The 16,326-nt window shown below is 35.2% G+C and overlaps 1 pseudogene; it reads right to left on the bottom strand.

Annotated features, from left to right (window-relative positions):
- Positions 1-211: 211 nt before the first annotated feature.
- LOC110329448 lies at positions 212-5,593 on the bottom strand (annotated as a pseudogene).
- Positions 5,594-16,326: the final 10,733 nt, after the last annotated feature.

The following is a 16,326-nucleotide window of genomic DNA, read 5'->3' as shown; positions in this document are numbered from 1 at the left end:
CAGAGAATATTTCTTTATTTTCGGGGCAGAGGCTGGAGCTGACCACAGAAGGCCTGGGTTCCCACTCCCTCACGACCAAGAGGCCAGCCTCAGCACTTCTAGCTTCAGTGCAAGGAGAGGAGTGTTCCCCCAAGGAGGGCTGGAGAACAGCCTGCTCCAGCAGCTTCCACAGTGGGCCTTCTGTAGGATCCACAGAAGTCAAGACTTAAGGTCAGGTCCAAGTGCAAGCTTCCTTCCCATCACAGCCTTCAAGCCTTCCGGGTCGGCAGCCACTGTGTGGGACAGGGGTGTGGTCCTTGATTGAGATCCGTTCCAGAGCTCCATGGTCAGTCCTTTGATGGCAGACCAGTGTCCTGGCCCCATGCCTTTCACTAGGACTCTGATGTGGGTCACTCTCTTTCCTGTGGCGTTTGCTGCTGCCCCTATGCCTGTTGTCTGTGCAGTGATACCAGTGCCCTTCTTGGCATTGCCAAAGACTTCTGTGCCACAGGAGGCATGGGCCAGGGACACATTGGTGGCAAAGACTACCTGTATCTGTGTGCTGCTTGTTGTTCTTGTTATGGCGTTCACTCCTCCCCCGGGGTCTCTTACACTTTGGACACTGCACAGAAACATTCTTATGCAGGGCGTATTGTTGTAGGTGGCTTTAATGTGTGCAATTGAGACTTCCTCAAACTTCATCTCTGTCCACTGCAGAGAGCTTTCCTGTCCTGGAACCGGAGGGTAAAGGCTTGAAGCAACTCGGAGCCACATCCTTTTCAGTGTTCTGCCTGCCAGCTGAGTTTTCTAACCTCAGGTCTCCAGTGTGGATATTCTTAGCTGGGGCAACGTCCACAAGCCTGATCATTCCAGGTCCAGCCCAGGACCGCAGGAGCCACGACCCAGAGTTTCTTAAAACCTACATGACTGAAATTGACCGTCTTAGATATTTATTTATAGATGTGAAGAACAGCTTGATCAAACAAATGTATGAGAAAACATATGAGGGTCAAAACGTGTGAGCCATTCTGATTACAAAACATTATAGGTGCCCATAGAAATGTTCAAATGGATTGAAAGTGATATATGGACAAATACACAGATGGTATGACCAGTAGTTCAAAGTTGTAGACTTAACATATATTAGGTATAAAGGAGAATATTAAGAAGGATTAACAAAGACTAGGGGTGTGGTTCAGAACGTAAAGTCCCCACTGCCGAAGCATGAGCACATGAGTTTGGATTCCTAGAAAGTACATAAAATCCACGATAGTGTTATATGTCTGTAATCCCAGGCTTGAGGGTCTCAAGAAAGGAGCCACACTGGACTTCACCAGCCAATCCAGGAGAATAGGTGAATTTTAGACTTTGTGAGACTCCCTGTCTCAAATAAATGAGAAAGAAAACAAGGAGGCATCCATTCAATAGTACTGTACTTGTACAACTTGTTTGTATATTCATATGAGAATTTACACATGCACAAGAGCACATTCACACACACACACACACACACACACACAAGTACAGACTACAGGGAAAGAAGAAGAAAAGGAAAAAAGTGATAAGAAAGAAATGTGACAACCGCTGAAGGGGCATATCAATTAGCTAGACCTAGGCACCACTAGGTTAGGTAGTTAGCTCCACTTGATAGAGAAGTTAGTTGGGTTTTATTTTCTATAGTTGTTTACAATTTGCCTTTCAAACATGTGATGGAACCATAGATTTTCATTTTGACATGCAGAGAACTGTACACTTTTCCGGAGAATAGTAAGGATAGGTGGTAAGCTGTGCACAAGCTTTCTAGATGGCTGGTATCCATAAGGAGTAACCAGGGGACAAGAGGCTCTAAGAGTCAGTACAGGTCTTAATCATGTCCTGAAACGAAGTGAAGCAAAGATGGAGGACTTTCTGCCAGAAAACAAGGAAAGAACACCTACAAGCCTTTCATACACACAGGTCACAGCAACAGTGCAAAGACTCCTCGGATATGATTTGGAGCTCCAGTTCTTCCTCCAGACTGGGGCAATTATTAAGCATCATCCACTGAAGATGCACTTCTCTGAGGTTCGATTTGGAGCCCTAACTCAGAATCTGGCTCTGTTCATTTCTTTCCATTTCTAAACTTAGACACTAAATAAAAATTTTCAGATCATAGAAGATAATGGTACCTACCACTTAAACTCTGTGCACTGTTGAACAATTCATATTTATTTTTAATGTTATCATAGTACCTCTTCAGCATTAAATTTTATTATTGAAAATAGAGTTTTTCATAGAATATATTCTCCCAGATCCTCCCCATCTACCCAATTTTACATCCTTTCTTCCTCTCATTTTTTAGAACATAACCGTCCATCAAACAAACAAACAATCAAACAAAAAATAGAAGAAATAGAGCCAAAGGAAAAAACTCAAGAAATACAGATAAATGCAGATAGATAATCACATCATTGTACATATAGAAATTTCATAAAACTTGAAACTAGAGACCATAATATATGTACAAAGGACCTGTCAGATTAAGAGTAAAATCTGTGATAATGAGAAGTAAATTTTTTTTATACATAAATGTTTACAGGTAGAGTAGTTTTACTCATTTTTTTAACACATCAAATGTCTGAGAATACTGTGACAACATAAATAACACATAAGTCATTTTAAAAGAAATGTTTCTTGCTTAATAATTAATATTTAAAAATTAATATAGAATCACTATTCTACCTATTTTTTTTTAATCTCTGAGAACTCAGATTCCAATCAGTAAGACAGCATTTCACCAAATCATCATTATGTTGAATACAGTATGTTTATTAGAGGGGACTTTAACTACATGTGGCTGCTGATAACTCAGTTTCTCATTTTATTTTGTAAGACAACCCCAGTGCAGTAATCTTAGCTAAAATTTCTAATGTATGGCTGGATTTTATTTTGCATTGCTTAAATTAAGTAAAGAAATCCATTAATGGTGTATACCATATTAAATATTGTCTAAAATACATCTTTTAAATTGTCCTTTATTCTATTAATCAAGAAATAGTAAATTAGACTAGTTATTATTCAAAATATTAACAGATTGAAATATTAATTCCTTTGAAAATAGTACTCTCCACTACAGTGGCTTCACCAGTTACTTTCATTTGCCCAAGAATATTATGATCCTGAATCTATTTTGCCCTACATTCAAAATATTCTAGAGATAATTATAACATGACATCACAATAATTTCTCATTCAAACAAAATAATCATATATAATTTGTGGCACACTGGCTATTAAAAATACACAATATTGTAAGGGACTATGATGATAATAGGAAGATTGTGTCATATAAAGAAGGGGATTATTCAAAATTTGACTAGAGATATAGCTCATAGTTCTACGACACTGTCTGTTTTTCCAGAGAATCTGGGTTCATTTCCAGAACCCATATGGAAGCTCACCACTACGTACCACTCAAATTTTAAGTCATGTTCTCTCTGGCTTCCATACACAGATATATCTCCCAAGAAATCTCACATTATAATGTAAGTTCTACTTATTTCATTTTATTTCTATTATCATAAATATACTTAAGGTTGGGTCTATAATATAACTTGTATCTAATAGAAATATCAAACAGTACAAATATAAAAAAGCAAGGGGTATTTTGGCTCACAGTTTGCGAGTACTATCCATTGTGACAGGCTCTCTAGGCTGGAACTTGAGGCATGTAGTCATTTTATGTCTAATATCAAGAAGCAGAGAACAATGTTTGTTCTCAGCTGTTTTCTCTTTACTAAATTCATCCTAGGAGTTCAGCCCATGGAAGGGTACTGTTAGCATTTAGGGTGGATTTTTCCCAGTTGAATTGACCTAATCTAAGTAATCCTTCACAGGCATGGCCATAGACAACTTGGTTTCCATGGTGACTCTAATCCTGTGGTGGTGACACATTGATAAGAGTAGCCATCCTAAGTACCATTTTACATGTCTAAATGTGGAATCTTTATGGTGTTAAGAACAATTACATTGGCGTGTCATCTTTTACAATGTCCAGCATCAGAAATGTTAAACTTCCCCAACTAAAACTGTGCAATATGATTCCAAGATGGAGAGATGTCTCAGGAGGCAAACATGAAGACATGGATTCAGTCTCAAGGCATACATGCCCAGGAATGCTTGAGTACACATGAGTAAATATGTGCATACATACACACATATACACAATAAATAAGCAAGTAATTAATAATAAATAATGAATAAGTGTATATCATGAATGTTAAACACTAATATCCCATTATTCTCTCCTCTAGCACAAGACAAACCCCATATATATTCTGCTGCGATAAACTATTTTTGACATCGTTTTACTGTTATGATTTTTTAAATATATTTAACTTGACATCTTCAAAATATAACCATTTTATACAAAATGGCCAAAAGTCCATTTTATAACTCATAACATATGATTATATGTTTGTACAAATATTGTGCATATTGTAAGATGACCAATAAGCACTCAGATTTTTTGCTTTAAACTATTATTGCTAAATGTACATGAAATTATCAAAATCTGTTTGAGACTCTACTCTTGAAATTACATATATAAATATGTATGTATTTATACATGTATAAAACATATTTAAATGCAGTAATAAGCTGTCTAGATCACATGTTAGTTGTATGCTCATTTTTCGGCATCCTCTCCAGTGTTCATTACTTCCTATGATTTTGAAAATAGCCATCTGAAATGTGTGCAGCATTTCCTTTGATAGATATTAAATATCCTCATTATGTCATATATTCATTATCCAATTTCTCCCAGAGTAATTGAAATGAAAGTAGCTTTATTCTTTTCTAATTTGTTTGTCACAGAACATTGGTGCCCACCACTCTTCTTAATGTTGTTTGCAGAATATTCTTCTCTTAATTGAGAATTACCAATGCTTTCTTCATAGTAAATAAAAAATTACAAGCTTTAAACATGCCAAATATGTAGTCTACATTTTAGTTATAATTCAGATGTAAAACATATTTTGTACTCAGTGATTTTTAGCATAAAAAAGAAATGGTACCAAATTACTGAAAGGATGAACAATTGTGATTATTGATTTACCAATCAATATTAGATATGACCTGGTTGTCTACATTTAATTGGTTTTTAGAATATTTATTTTATCCAAAGAAATTAAGCTATTGCCCAAGAATTATTCTTGAATTACCCAGGATTTTATCTTAAAATTTCATAGAACTGTATGATGTGTACTGAGGCAGAGACTTGCTAGGTATTTAAGCCAGCTCAAAAATTGTCAAATAGATGACATATTCTAGATTCTTACATGTTGGATGAGTTATGTAGTTCCATGGTTCATAAGCAAAGCTATAATTTTTACCTATTCATATACTAAAATATGCATCTATATTTGTTTATGCTAAGTGGATATGTAATAATATTTAACAAGCCAAAATATCTACAATCAAATATTTACTTTGTTATATCATTCACCTAGCCCAAGCTTTCCCAAGTGACCTGATTATCAATGATATTTAACACATTATACTTATAATTATGTTTTTGGCCTCAACTCACATTGATATATTTTATTCACTCCTGGAAACTTCCAGTAATTGATCATGATCGGATGGTACTGCTAAAGTTTAACATTCTTGACATGTTTTAATTTGCATACTCAATTATCCTAGTTTCCCTTATAGTTTCAGGATTATCCATCTCCCATTTCCTTAAACATTTTCTCTAGAAAAAAAAAATTCATTACCATTTTTTAAGAATTTGTGTTTTCTTCCTTTCTTCATCCTCTGACCAGTAATTCAAGTTTTCAAAGAGCACTGAGCCCTGGAACTCGAGAAGTTTTTTGCTTTAGTTTTTGTTTTTGTTTAATTTTGTAAATTGTGGATTATATTGATTTACACTGTTTCACTATATAGAAAGAAAGTCTTATTTTTATGTTAACTTTTACTGCAACAATAAACATATTCTTTTTCAGATATTTTCATTGAAAGTAGATTAAGACTATGTATTATGATGATTTCTCCTCCCCCAAATCCTCCCACATACTCCCCAAACCCACACCTTTTCTTTCTCATATTCTGTTTTATTTATTTATTTATTATTTTTTTTTTTTGGTTTTTCAAGACAGGGTTTCTCTGTGTAGCCCTGGCTGTCCTGGAACTCAATCAGTAGACCAGGCTGGCCTCGAACTCAGAAATTTGCTGCCTCTGCCTCTGCCTCTGCCTCTGCCTCCCAAGTGCTGGTATTAAAGGCGTGTGCCACCACTCCCTGCTTCTCTTTCTCACATTCTTAAAGCCATATATTTGGTGGTTGTATGAAAAGAATGGCCCAAATAGACTCAGATTTGAATGCTTTCTCATGTAGGTGTGGCACTATTAAGAGGTATGGCCTTGTTGTAGGATGGGCTTTGGGACTTTTCTTTTCTTTTCTTTTCTTTTCTTTTCTTTTCTTTTCTTTTCTTTTCTTTTCTTTTCTTTTCTTTTCTTTTTTCTTTTCACTTATTTTTCTTTCTTTCTTTCTTTCTTTCTTTCTTTCTTTCTTTCTTTCTTTCTTTCTTTCTTTTTTTGTTTTTGATTTATTTCTTTGTTATATGTAAGTTCCTAGAGCTGTCTTCAGACAGTCCAGAAGAGGGCGTCAGGTCTCATTATGGTTGGTTGTAAGCCACCATGTGGTTGCTGGGATTTGAACTCAGGACCTTCCAGAAGAGCTGTCAGTGCTCTTAACCGCTGAGCCATCTTTCCAGACCCCCGTTAAAAGTTTTGTAATGACTATGATAATGTTCTTCTTCTTCTGTTTTTAATGGTCTAGATTTTTAATATTACCCAACCAAATAACACAGGATTCTTGGAAATAGTTGATCCTATTATAAGAGAAAGAAATGCAGAAGGCCATCTTGGTACATGTTGTGGCACCAGAAGTGCTGTAAGAAAATGTTTACAGACAATGGTTTCTATGAAAAGGCTATAGGACGTCTTTTAAAGAACTTAATTAATTGAAGCTGAACATTTTTGGGAAAGCTGCTGTTTCTTCAGCTGCAAGCCACTTTGTCATGCCTGCTATTCCTTGCTGTGATGAACTATAGCCACAAACCTGAGCCAAAACAAACTTCCCCTACTTCATGGTGTTTTTCTCAGACATGTGATCACACTGAGCAGAAAAGTAACAAATACTGATGTAAAGAGGAAGCAGAAAATGGCCAGCCAACATAGAGGCAGAGACTCTGAATTCAACTGTTTCAGAATGTCCTTGGTTCTGTTCTCAGGAAAGCCAAAATAAAGCCCTGATTTCTTATTTCTCTCTGAATGAGTGCTGTAGACTAATGAAAACACTACTCTTTGCTAGTGAAAGTTTTATAATTTGATTCTAGATTTTCAAAGAGTAAACAAATTATTTCTATTCTCCAGTTTTAACCCATCACCTAAATTGTTTGGAGGATACCTCTTTAGCATGTAGAACACTGCAGTAGCTACAACCAGGACTATGTTGCATCATCTTTGGATCAACTTACTTTCTCCTGGTCAAAACAGATCAATCTCTTAAATCCATTTGGTCCATAATTTCTGTCTGTTTCAGTGTGTCTCTGTTCAGTTTGTGTTTCCATGATCCCATTGATCCCATTGATGAGAGTGTGGGGGGGAGGTGTTTAAAATCTCCCACTATTATTGTGTGAGGTTCAATGTGTACTGCAAAGAGAAGTCTGGGACAGGATCCTTCTGGTTTCCATGTGTGTCAGGAGCTGATCCTGTGTCACAGCTCTCCATACTCCATTTTGTCCTGGGAGAGAACTGCTCTCCCAGGAGTGCTGACACACATGGCAGGAGGGACAAGTCACAGTCTGAGACAGCAAGACCAGCTAACATGAAAGATAACTAGAAGGCAAGAGGCAAGGGCTAGAATATAATCAACAGAAAGGCTGATTGGCATCATCAGAACCCAGCTCTCCCACCACAGTGAGCCATAGATGTCCCAACACACCAGAAATGTAGGACTCTGGTTTAAAATCAAATCTCATGATAAGGATAGAGGATTTAAGAAGGACATAAATGACTCCCTTACAGAAATACGGGACCTCAGGTAAACAGAAGCTTTGGGACTGAAGTGCTCAAGGCAGACCCAGTTTTTCTCTCTCACCCTACTTGCAGTCTGCTGATCCAGATGTAGAATTCTTAGCAGCCTTTCTAGATCCAAGCCTGTCTGCATGATGGCAATCTTTCCAGCATGATAATGATGAACTAAGCCTCTGAAACTCTAAGATAGCCCCAATGGAATAGTTTCCTTTATTATTATGTTTATTATGATTATAGGTTCTATTCACAACAATGCCTAAGACAATTGACTAAGACATTTTTATTTTCTGGGAACTCAAGAGTCCAGCTAAGTGATTACATTCATATTGGTACACATGCAAGTCAGGGACAGAATAATTTAGTGTTTTAACAATATAATGTATTAAAATTATTAAGTTTTGTGTTTTCTCCAAAGAATTTTATGAGGAATGGTATTATGATGCAAAGTTTTTTAAAATTTTATTTAATCATTTTTATTAGATATTTTCTTTATTTAAATTTGAAGTGTTATCCCTTTTCCTGATTTCCTTTCCAAAAACCCCTATCCCCTCCCCCTCCCACTGTTCACCAAACCACCCACTCCTGCTTCCCTGACCTAGCATTTTCCTACACTGAGGCATAGACCCTTCAAAGGACCAAGGGCCTCCCCTCTCATTGATGTCCAAATAGGACCTCCTCTGATATATATATATATATATATATATATATATATATATATATATATATATAGAGAGAGAGAGAGAGAGAGAGAGAGAGAGAGAGCGCCAAGGGTCCCTCCATGTGTACTCTTTACTTGGTGGTTTAGTGCCTGGGAACTCACAGGGGTCTGGTTGGTTGGTATAGTTGTTCCTCCTATGGGACTGCAAACCACTTTAACTCCTTCAGTCCTTTCTCTAACTCCCCCATTGGGGACCCCATGCTCAATCCGATGGTTGGGCGAGAGCATCGACCTCTGTATTTGTCAAGCACAGGCAGAGCATCTCAGGACAGTTATATCAGGCTCCTGTCAGCAAGCATTTCTTGGCATCCACAATGGTGTCTGGGTTTGGTGACTGTATATGGGATGAATCCCCCGGGTGGCCTCTACTTTAGTCTTTACTCCACACTTTGTCTCTGTATCTCCTCTGTGAGTATTTTGTTCCCCCTACTAAGATGGCAGAAGTATCCACACTTTGGTCTTCCTTCTTTTTGAGCTTCATGTGGTCTACAAATTGTATCTTGGATATTCACAGCATTTGGGCTAATATCCACTTATCAGTAAGCCCATAACATGTGGGATCTTTTGTGACTGAGTTACCTCACTCAGGATCTCTTCTAGTTCCATCCATTTACCTAAGAATTTCATGAATTCATNTTTTTAATAGCTGAGTAGTACTCCACTGTGTAAATGTACCACATTTTCTGTATCCATTCCTCTGTTAAAAAACATCTGGTTTCTTTCCAGCTTTTGGCTATCATAAATAAGGCTGCTATGAACATAGTGGAGCACGTGTCCTTGTTATATATTGGAGCATCATTTGTCTATATGCCCAGTAGTGGTATTGCTGGGTCCTTAGTTAATACTATGTCTAATTTCCTGAGGAACTACCAAACTGATTTTCAGAGTGGTTGTAAAAGATTGCAATTCAACAAGCAATGGAGGAGTCCTCCTCTTTCTCCACATCCTTGCCAGCATCTGCTATCACCTGATTTTTTTTTTACTCTTAGCCATTCTGATTGGTGTGAATCTCAGGGTTGTTTTGATTTGTATTCCCTGATAACTAAGGATATTGAACATTTCTTTAGGTGCTTCTCAGCCATTAGGTACTCCTGAGTTGAGAATTCTTTGTTTAACTCTGTACCTCATTACTAATAGGGTTATTTCATTCTCTGGAGTCTAACTTCTTCAGTTCTTAGTATATAATTGATATTAGCCCTCTATCAGATGTAGGTTTGGTAAAGATTTTTTTCCAATTTATTGATTGCCATTTTGTCCTATTGACAATTTCCTTTGCCTTACAGAAGTTTTGCAATTTTATGAGGTCTCTTTTGTCAATTCTTGATCTTAGAGCACAAGCCATTGGTGTTCTGTTCAGAAACTCTTCCCCTGTGCCCATGTATTTGTAGCTCTTCTCCAATTTCTCTTCTATTACTTTCATTGTATCTGGTTTTATGTGGAGGTCCTTGATCCACTTGGACTTGAGCGTTGTACAAGGAGATAAGAGTGGATTGATTTGCATTCATCTACATGCTGATCATCAAGTGAACCAGTACTTCTGTTAAATATGCCCCTAGAACTTTGGGTCTCTCCATGTGTCCATCTTTTCTTGGTAGTTTAGTCCCTGGATGCTCTGAAGAGTCCAGTTAGTTGATGTTGTTATTCCTCCTGTGGGGCTGCAAACCCCTTTAGTTCCTTCAGCCCTTTCTCTAACTTCCCCCTTAGGGACCCCATACTCAATCTGATGGTTCGCTGGGAGCATCCACCTCTATATTTGTCAGGCACTGACAGAGCATCTCAGGAGACACATATACCAGGATATATATACAGGATATATATACAGACTGTCAACAAGCATGTCTTTGCATCAGTAATATTGTATGGGTTTGGTGTCTACAGATGGGATTGATCCTTAGGTAGGGCAGTCTCTGGATGACCTTTCCTTCAGTCTCTGCTCCACTCCTTGTCCATGCATTTCCTTAGAACCAGAATAATTCTGGGTTAAATTTTTTGAGATTGGTAAGTTTGCCCAACCATCAACTGGGAGCTATGCCTATCCACTGGATATGGCCTCTACATGTTCTCTCTCCCCTTTGTTGGCTATTTCAGCTAATGTCATCCCGGTTGGGTTCTGAGAACCTCATGCTTCCCTGGCATCTGGGACTTTCTATTTGCTACCTCCAATTCCCAATCCCTCACTGCTACGTGTTTCTATTCAATTGCCTGACCCTCTGTACTTCTCCCCCATCTCATTTACATGTGTATGTTACTGAATTAGAAGGGCACATGAAAGATGTTCAGATAGTTGTTTTATTCTCTTTTTCTCACCTTGTTGTATAATTGAATCTTCTATTTGCCTAATGTAATTGTCTTCTTGTAGGCTCAATTCATAGTAAGCTTACCTTCTCTAGTTATTTGTGAATTCTGGCTGGCTGGTTCAACTCAGCCGTTCCAGTTCAAACTCCTCTCTGTCTGTTTCATTCTGACTTCTATCTGCTTCTCATTGAATTGCTCTGCTTGGCCTCAAACTAACTTGGTAATTTATCCTTACCTTCTGTCTTATTCTCTGGTTTCAACTGTTTCTGCTGACCTGAACTGAACTGTATGAACTCATGAAAGAACTTAATTCAATTGCACTGTACTCACTGCACTAACTGAACTACCAACTGAACTCCACTGAACTCAAGTGAACTGCACTCTTTCCTAACTGTTCTCTTGAGAGTTGGTCACATCCACTCTGTGACTCATTTTGTCAAATTGTTTTATGATTCATCACATTGTATGCCACCAATTTCTATATAACTTTTAAAACATAGCTGCTTCCTTCTAAAAACAAAATTTACCTACTTTGTTTGGGATTAAAGATGTAGAAGAAGGGCATGTCTATATTTCAGCCAGAAGGCTTAAAACTTCCCTACATTGTTGATACATTCATAAGTATCATATTATATATATATATATATATATATATATATATATATATATATATAAATTTGTTTACCCCCATCCTTCAATTATGTGATTTTAAGCAGATTTTGTTGGTACTATGATCCAATTAAACTTAAAAACACCTTTTATTCCTTCTTTCTCTATGACTTCTGAACTGGCTGGGCATGAATTCACAGGCAGGATGAATCATTTCAGGCTGGCATGACAATGGTCCTTTACTCTCTGTGTTTTGATCTATGGTGGTTTTCTGTAATGGTTTCTGTCTATTGTAAAGAGACAACTCTGATGAGGAGTGAGATCTATACTAATTTGTGGATAAAATGAAGATATTGTGAGACTTAGGTTTTAGAATTTAGAATTTAGATAATTAGGACTTTTGCTGGTTTAGAAAATTGATAGTCTGAACTCTAGACAACAAACTACAGTCAACTTTGGAATGCTGTGAGTAGAAAAAGTAGTTTTACCCAGAGAAGAGTAGCAATATACACATACACACATATATATATGTTTATATAATGTATATATAATGTATATGTGTTTATGTGTGTGTATATATATATATATATATATATATTGCTGCTGAATATGTGTATGTGTATATACCTGTATACTCTGTTTATATATGCATTTACACACATGTATACACTTATAATTGATTACATTGAGAGAGAGCAAGGACATACTACATGAAAATAGAGGAAAAAGGGGAAGAAAATTACCTAATTATTCCCAAGATACAATTCGCAAAACATATGAAACTCAAGAAGAAGGAAGACCAAAGTGTGGATACTTCAGTCCTTCTTAGAAGGGGGAACAAAATAGCCATGGAAGGAGTTACAGGACAAAGTGTGGAGCAGAGACTGAAGGAATAATCATCCAGTTATTCATTTTAATTTTCACATGTTCAACACTCCACTTGATATTAACTCTTATAATACTTACTATGAGAAATCTTTATAATGTGGCAAAGGTCATAGTTTTAAGCTGTGTCTCCTAGTTGTGCTGGGAGAGATCGTAAGAAGACATTAATCTTAAGAATTTATAATATATTAATAAGAAATTTGGGTTTATTGACTTTAAATCGGTGGTTGACCATATTGCCTTATAGTTTCAATAATAATGTGGGAGAATATTATAGCAGATTGTTGTATTTAATGTTCAATTCATTAAAAACAATAGAGAATTAAAACAATGAAACCAGTTTTTAATAAACCAGAGTAACCCCTTTTATTGTCACCTTTTAATATTTGAGAAAATAATCTGGGAAAAGCAGTCATTATTTGTATAAATTATTCATTATCAATAAAAATAAAATAAGAAGGCAGCATGCACATCTCTGGATATGAAGGGATAGTTTTCATTTTATTTAGGAATTTGCTACAACACTCATCTTAGATCAATCCTCAAACATAGTCCTGTGCATTGAATCCAATGTTATTTGAGGAAAGCCTTTTCCCTATGAGAATTTGATGGCCCATCCAAACTCCAGGGGATTTTATACCTCAGTAAACATCAATACAATGCAAATGATGATTTACTGGTTTCCTTTTATCTGTGATCTTTTATTCATTGCCTCATGTAGAGCAAATGTGAAATCTACTCTTTGTTCCACAAACACAGAGAAAGGGTGCAGAATTCTTATATCAATGGTTATTTTTCTTTTTAATGAGGTGGCAAGCATTCAACATTTCTTTTCTTTTTTTCTTTCATGGCAAAACTTTTCTAGTATTAAAATTTTTTATTTTAGAAATTATTTGTCCCTAGGAAATGAACTTGCTTTTTATTTTGGTATTAGTTTAATTATTTTATTATGTAAAAATATTTTTGTTAATAATATTAATTTGTCTTTTGAAGATCAAATTTCCATACATATATTCACTTTACATTAACTTTCTGTGAACTGTTATTGTATGATAAGTGCAAGAGAAGCAAAGATTACAGAAAGGAAAACTATCATTTATAGTGTATGTTAGAGTATGTTGTTCTTAAAGGTTATCTTTACTAATATCTAGTTTTAGTATTTCACTCTAGTCATGAGCTGTAAGACTAGGATAAATTCTCAGTTAAAGACATTTTTACTTATGATACCAATAGGTATTTAATGAAATTACTTCTGTTGTAGAGTATTTAACAACAGAGAGTTGGTCAATCTCCTAATAGACTTATCATCTCTAGGTGCCTACACCAAATACATATCCATTACCTGCCTGAAAGGCCAGTATCTTATTTTACAGATATTATGGCCACAATTTTTTTCCATATTGAGTATTGTATATTTGTGATTTCTGACAATTAATCTCATTTGTACTTTTATCTGAGTGCATTCTAAAATGGAAATACATATGATGCCATGAGATAGCATGTTAACATCATGAAGTTTTAGTGTCCGCTGATCATCTTCATACCTGGTCTTGTGCATAACTACTTCCTAATCTCTCCCCTTTCTTCATTTCTTTCATTTTACCTTTTCTGCTATCTAGATGATTAAAAACCCATAAAACAATGGCTAGCATGGAAATACACACATGGATTATTAATGAATTCAACATGTCAGTTTATAATCTAGTAACTTACCTTATAGCCTTTTTTCTCAGATTGTAAGGATAAAATATGTCCTTTATAGAAATATATAATACAGTTATCTTAAGACTTCTTTTTACTAAAGCAAAAGATTGTATTTAATTTGTGCAAATTTGGCTAGTAATTTGTATATACTATTTATTAAAACTCAGAGAAAATTTTACAGTGTTCTCAATGTTATTGTCAACTGTGAAATGTTAAACAACGTACTATAAAATCATGATATCTAAATTTCTTGTGATCCACTAGAAATAAAAAAGTGAATGGAATGTTCAGATGATTAGCTAATGACCTTCAGCTAATGCACATGAGATGATGAAATATTTATTTTACATTATTCTTATAAGAAAGTTTTCTACACGTAAGATGTGACGTTCTTTTGTTTTGACATAACTCAACATTTGTGAATCTATGCAAGGTTGAATTGTAGTGACTAGAAATACAAGTTGCAATAATCCTGATTTAAGGTTCAATCTTCATGATTCTACATTAATGTTTGATTAATGTAATTAGATATTTTCATGTGAATAGTATAGCAAAGAAATCCAGGAGGAAAAACTCAACCTGATAAGCATATAATATTGTACCAAAACCATAATCTATTTATAAAGATTCTAATTTGATAATTTTAATATAATAATTTGAGTATTTTGCCTTCTTTCAATATTTAAAGTTAATTATTTGCTAAATATTAATGTTTCTGCATTGTTTTATATGTTGAACAAATTAAATATATGAAATAATTTCCCCTATTCTGTTTGGTTTAAATGAAAATCATTTCATTTAAGACCCTAGAAAAATGTCTTGATTCCTGGTGAATGCCTTTTCACATCTTTTCATAACTAAAAAGAATCAAGTATTACAAAACCAATACAGTATACAATTATAGTCCCCATCTGAATTTTTATTAACTTGTGAATGTGTAAAACCAAATTGTGGGTTATTTTTAAACAAAGAATATTGCACAGTTATTTTTAAAGATCAATTCAATGTGTCGATAACTGGATTTTTAAATGGCATGAAAATTGTTGCTGAAATGTTTTCAATATGAGCTAAATATGTTAGCTTTTCATTGCAATTTAGAAGTAGATTCTTTACAAGGCAGAACATGGTAATGTGGGATAATTGTAGCCTAAGAAGTGTGAAATCTGAAATATAGCTAAACTAAAATCATTACAGTGGAGAAAAAAATAAAGACAGTGATTATAAATGCCATTTAATCACCATCCACAAATTTATACATTCATCAAGTAATTAATATATCCCCACTATGTTACATGAAGTAAAACAGCTGCAAAAAAACAAAACAAAACAAACAAACAAAAAAAAAACCAGGTTATTTGCTCTTGTAAAACTCATAAACTAAAGGAAGTAACAGGTATGTAATATTAAGTACCTACACATGCTACCAAAAAATAGCTATAAATACAACAGGAAAAATAGCAGTGTATAGGGACAAAGTATGACAGGACTATTATTTCAGATATAATGGTAAGGGTGTCAGAGACTCTTTAAAGTAATAGGAATGAGGATAAAGGAAGGTTCACACAGGAACCTGGAGTGAAAGAACACAAGTGAAGAATTGTTGAGGCAAAAAGAGCTGGTTTAATGAGAATAGTGTTCCTGTGTCTGTAACATTAACAAATTGGAGATTGAGTAAGCATCACCAAAATATGATGGGAGACTGAGGCATGATATGTTGTTGGTAGAAACTTGGGGATTTATTCTCAACACTGTAGAATAATAATTTAAATTGAACACATACTTTAATTTGAATCAAACATTTTACAAAGCTTATAGAAGAATATACAGTTGATTGAAAGATCTCATTTTTCATTCTTAATGAAGACATTCAAAGGCAAAATAGAAATAATGGCTCATTAAACTTTTTCTGTAATGCAGTCTGACCTTTCATGTGGGCAGTAGCTTAGTTTTCTAATTACTTCCTTTAACGGTCCAATCCTTCTGCCCAAATCTTATTTTACTTAATTTTTTCATCACACTCCTTTGGAACTCCTGTAGTAGCTATTTACTTCTAAGTAGCTC

The sequence above is a fragment of the Mus pahari genome, chromosome 12 (assembly GCF_900095145.1).
Source record: "Mus pahari chromosome 12, PAHARI_EIJ_v1.1, whole genome shotgun sequence".
NCBI classification, from domain to species: Eukaryota; Metazoa; Chordata; class Mammalia; order Rodentia; family Muridae; genus Mus; species Mus pahari.
The sequence above is the reverse complement of the archived record's forward strand: the minus strand, read 5'-3'. Positions and strand labels throughout refer to the sequence as shown.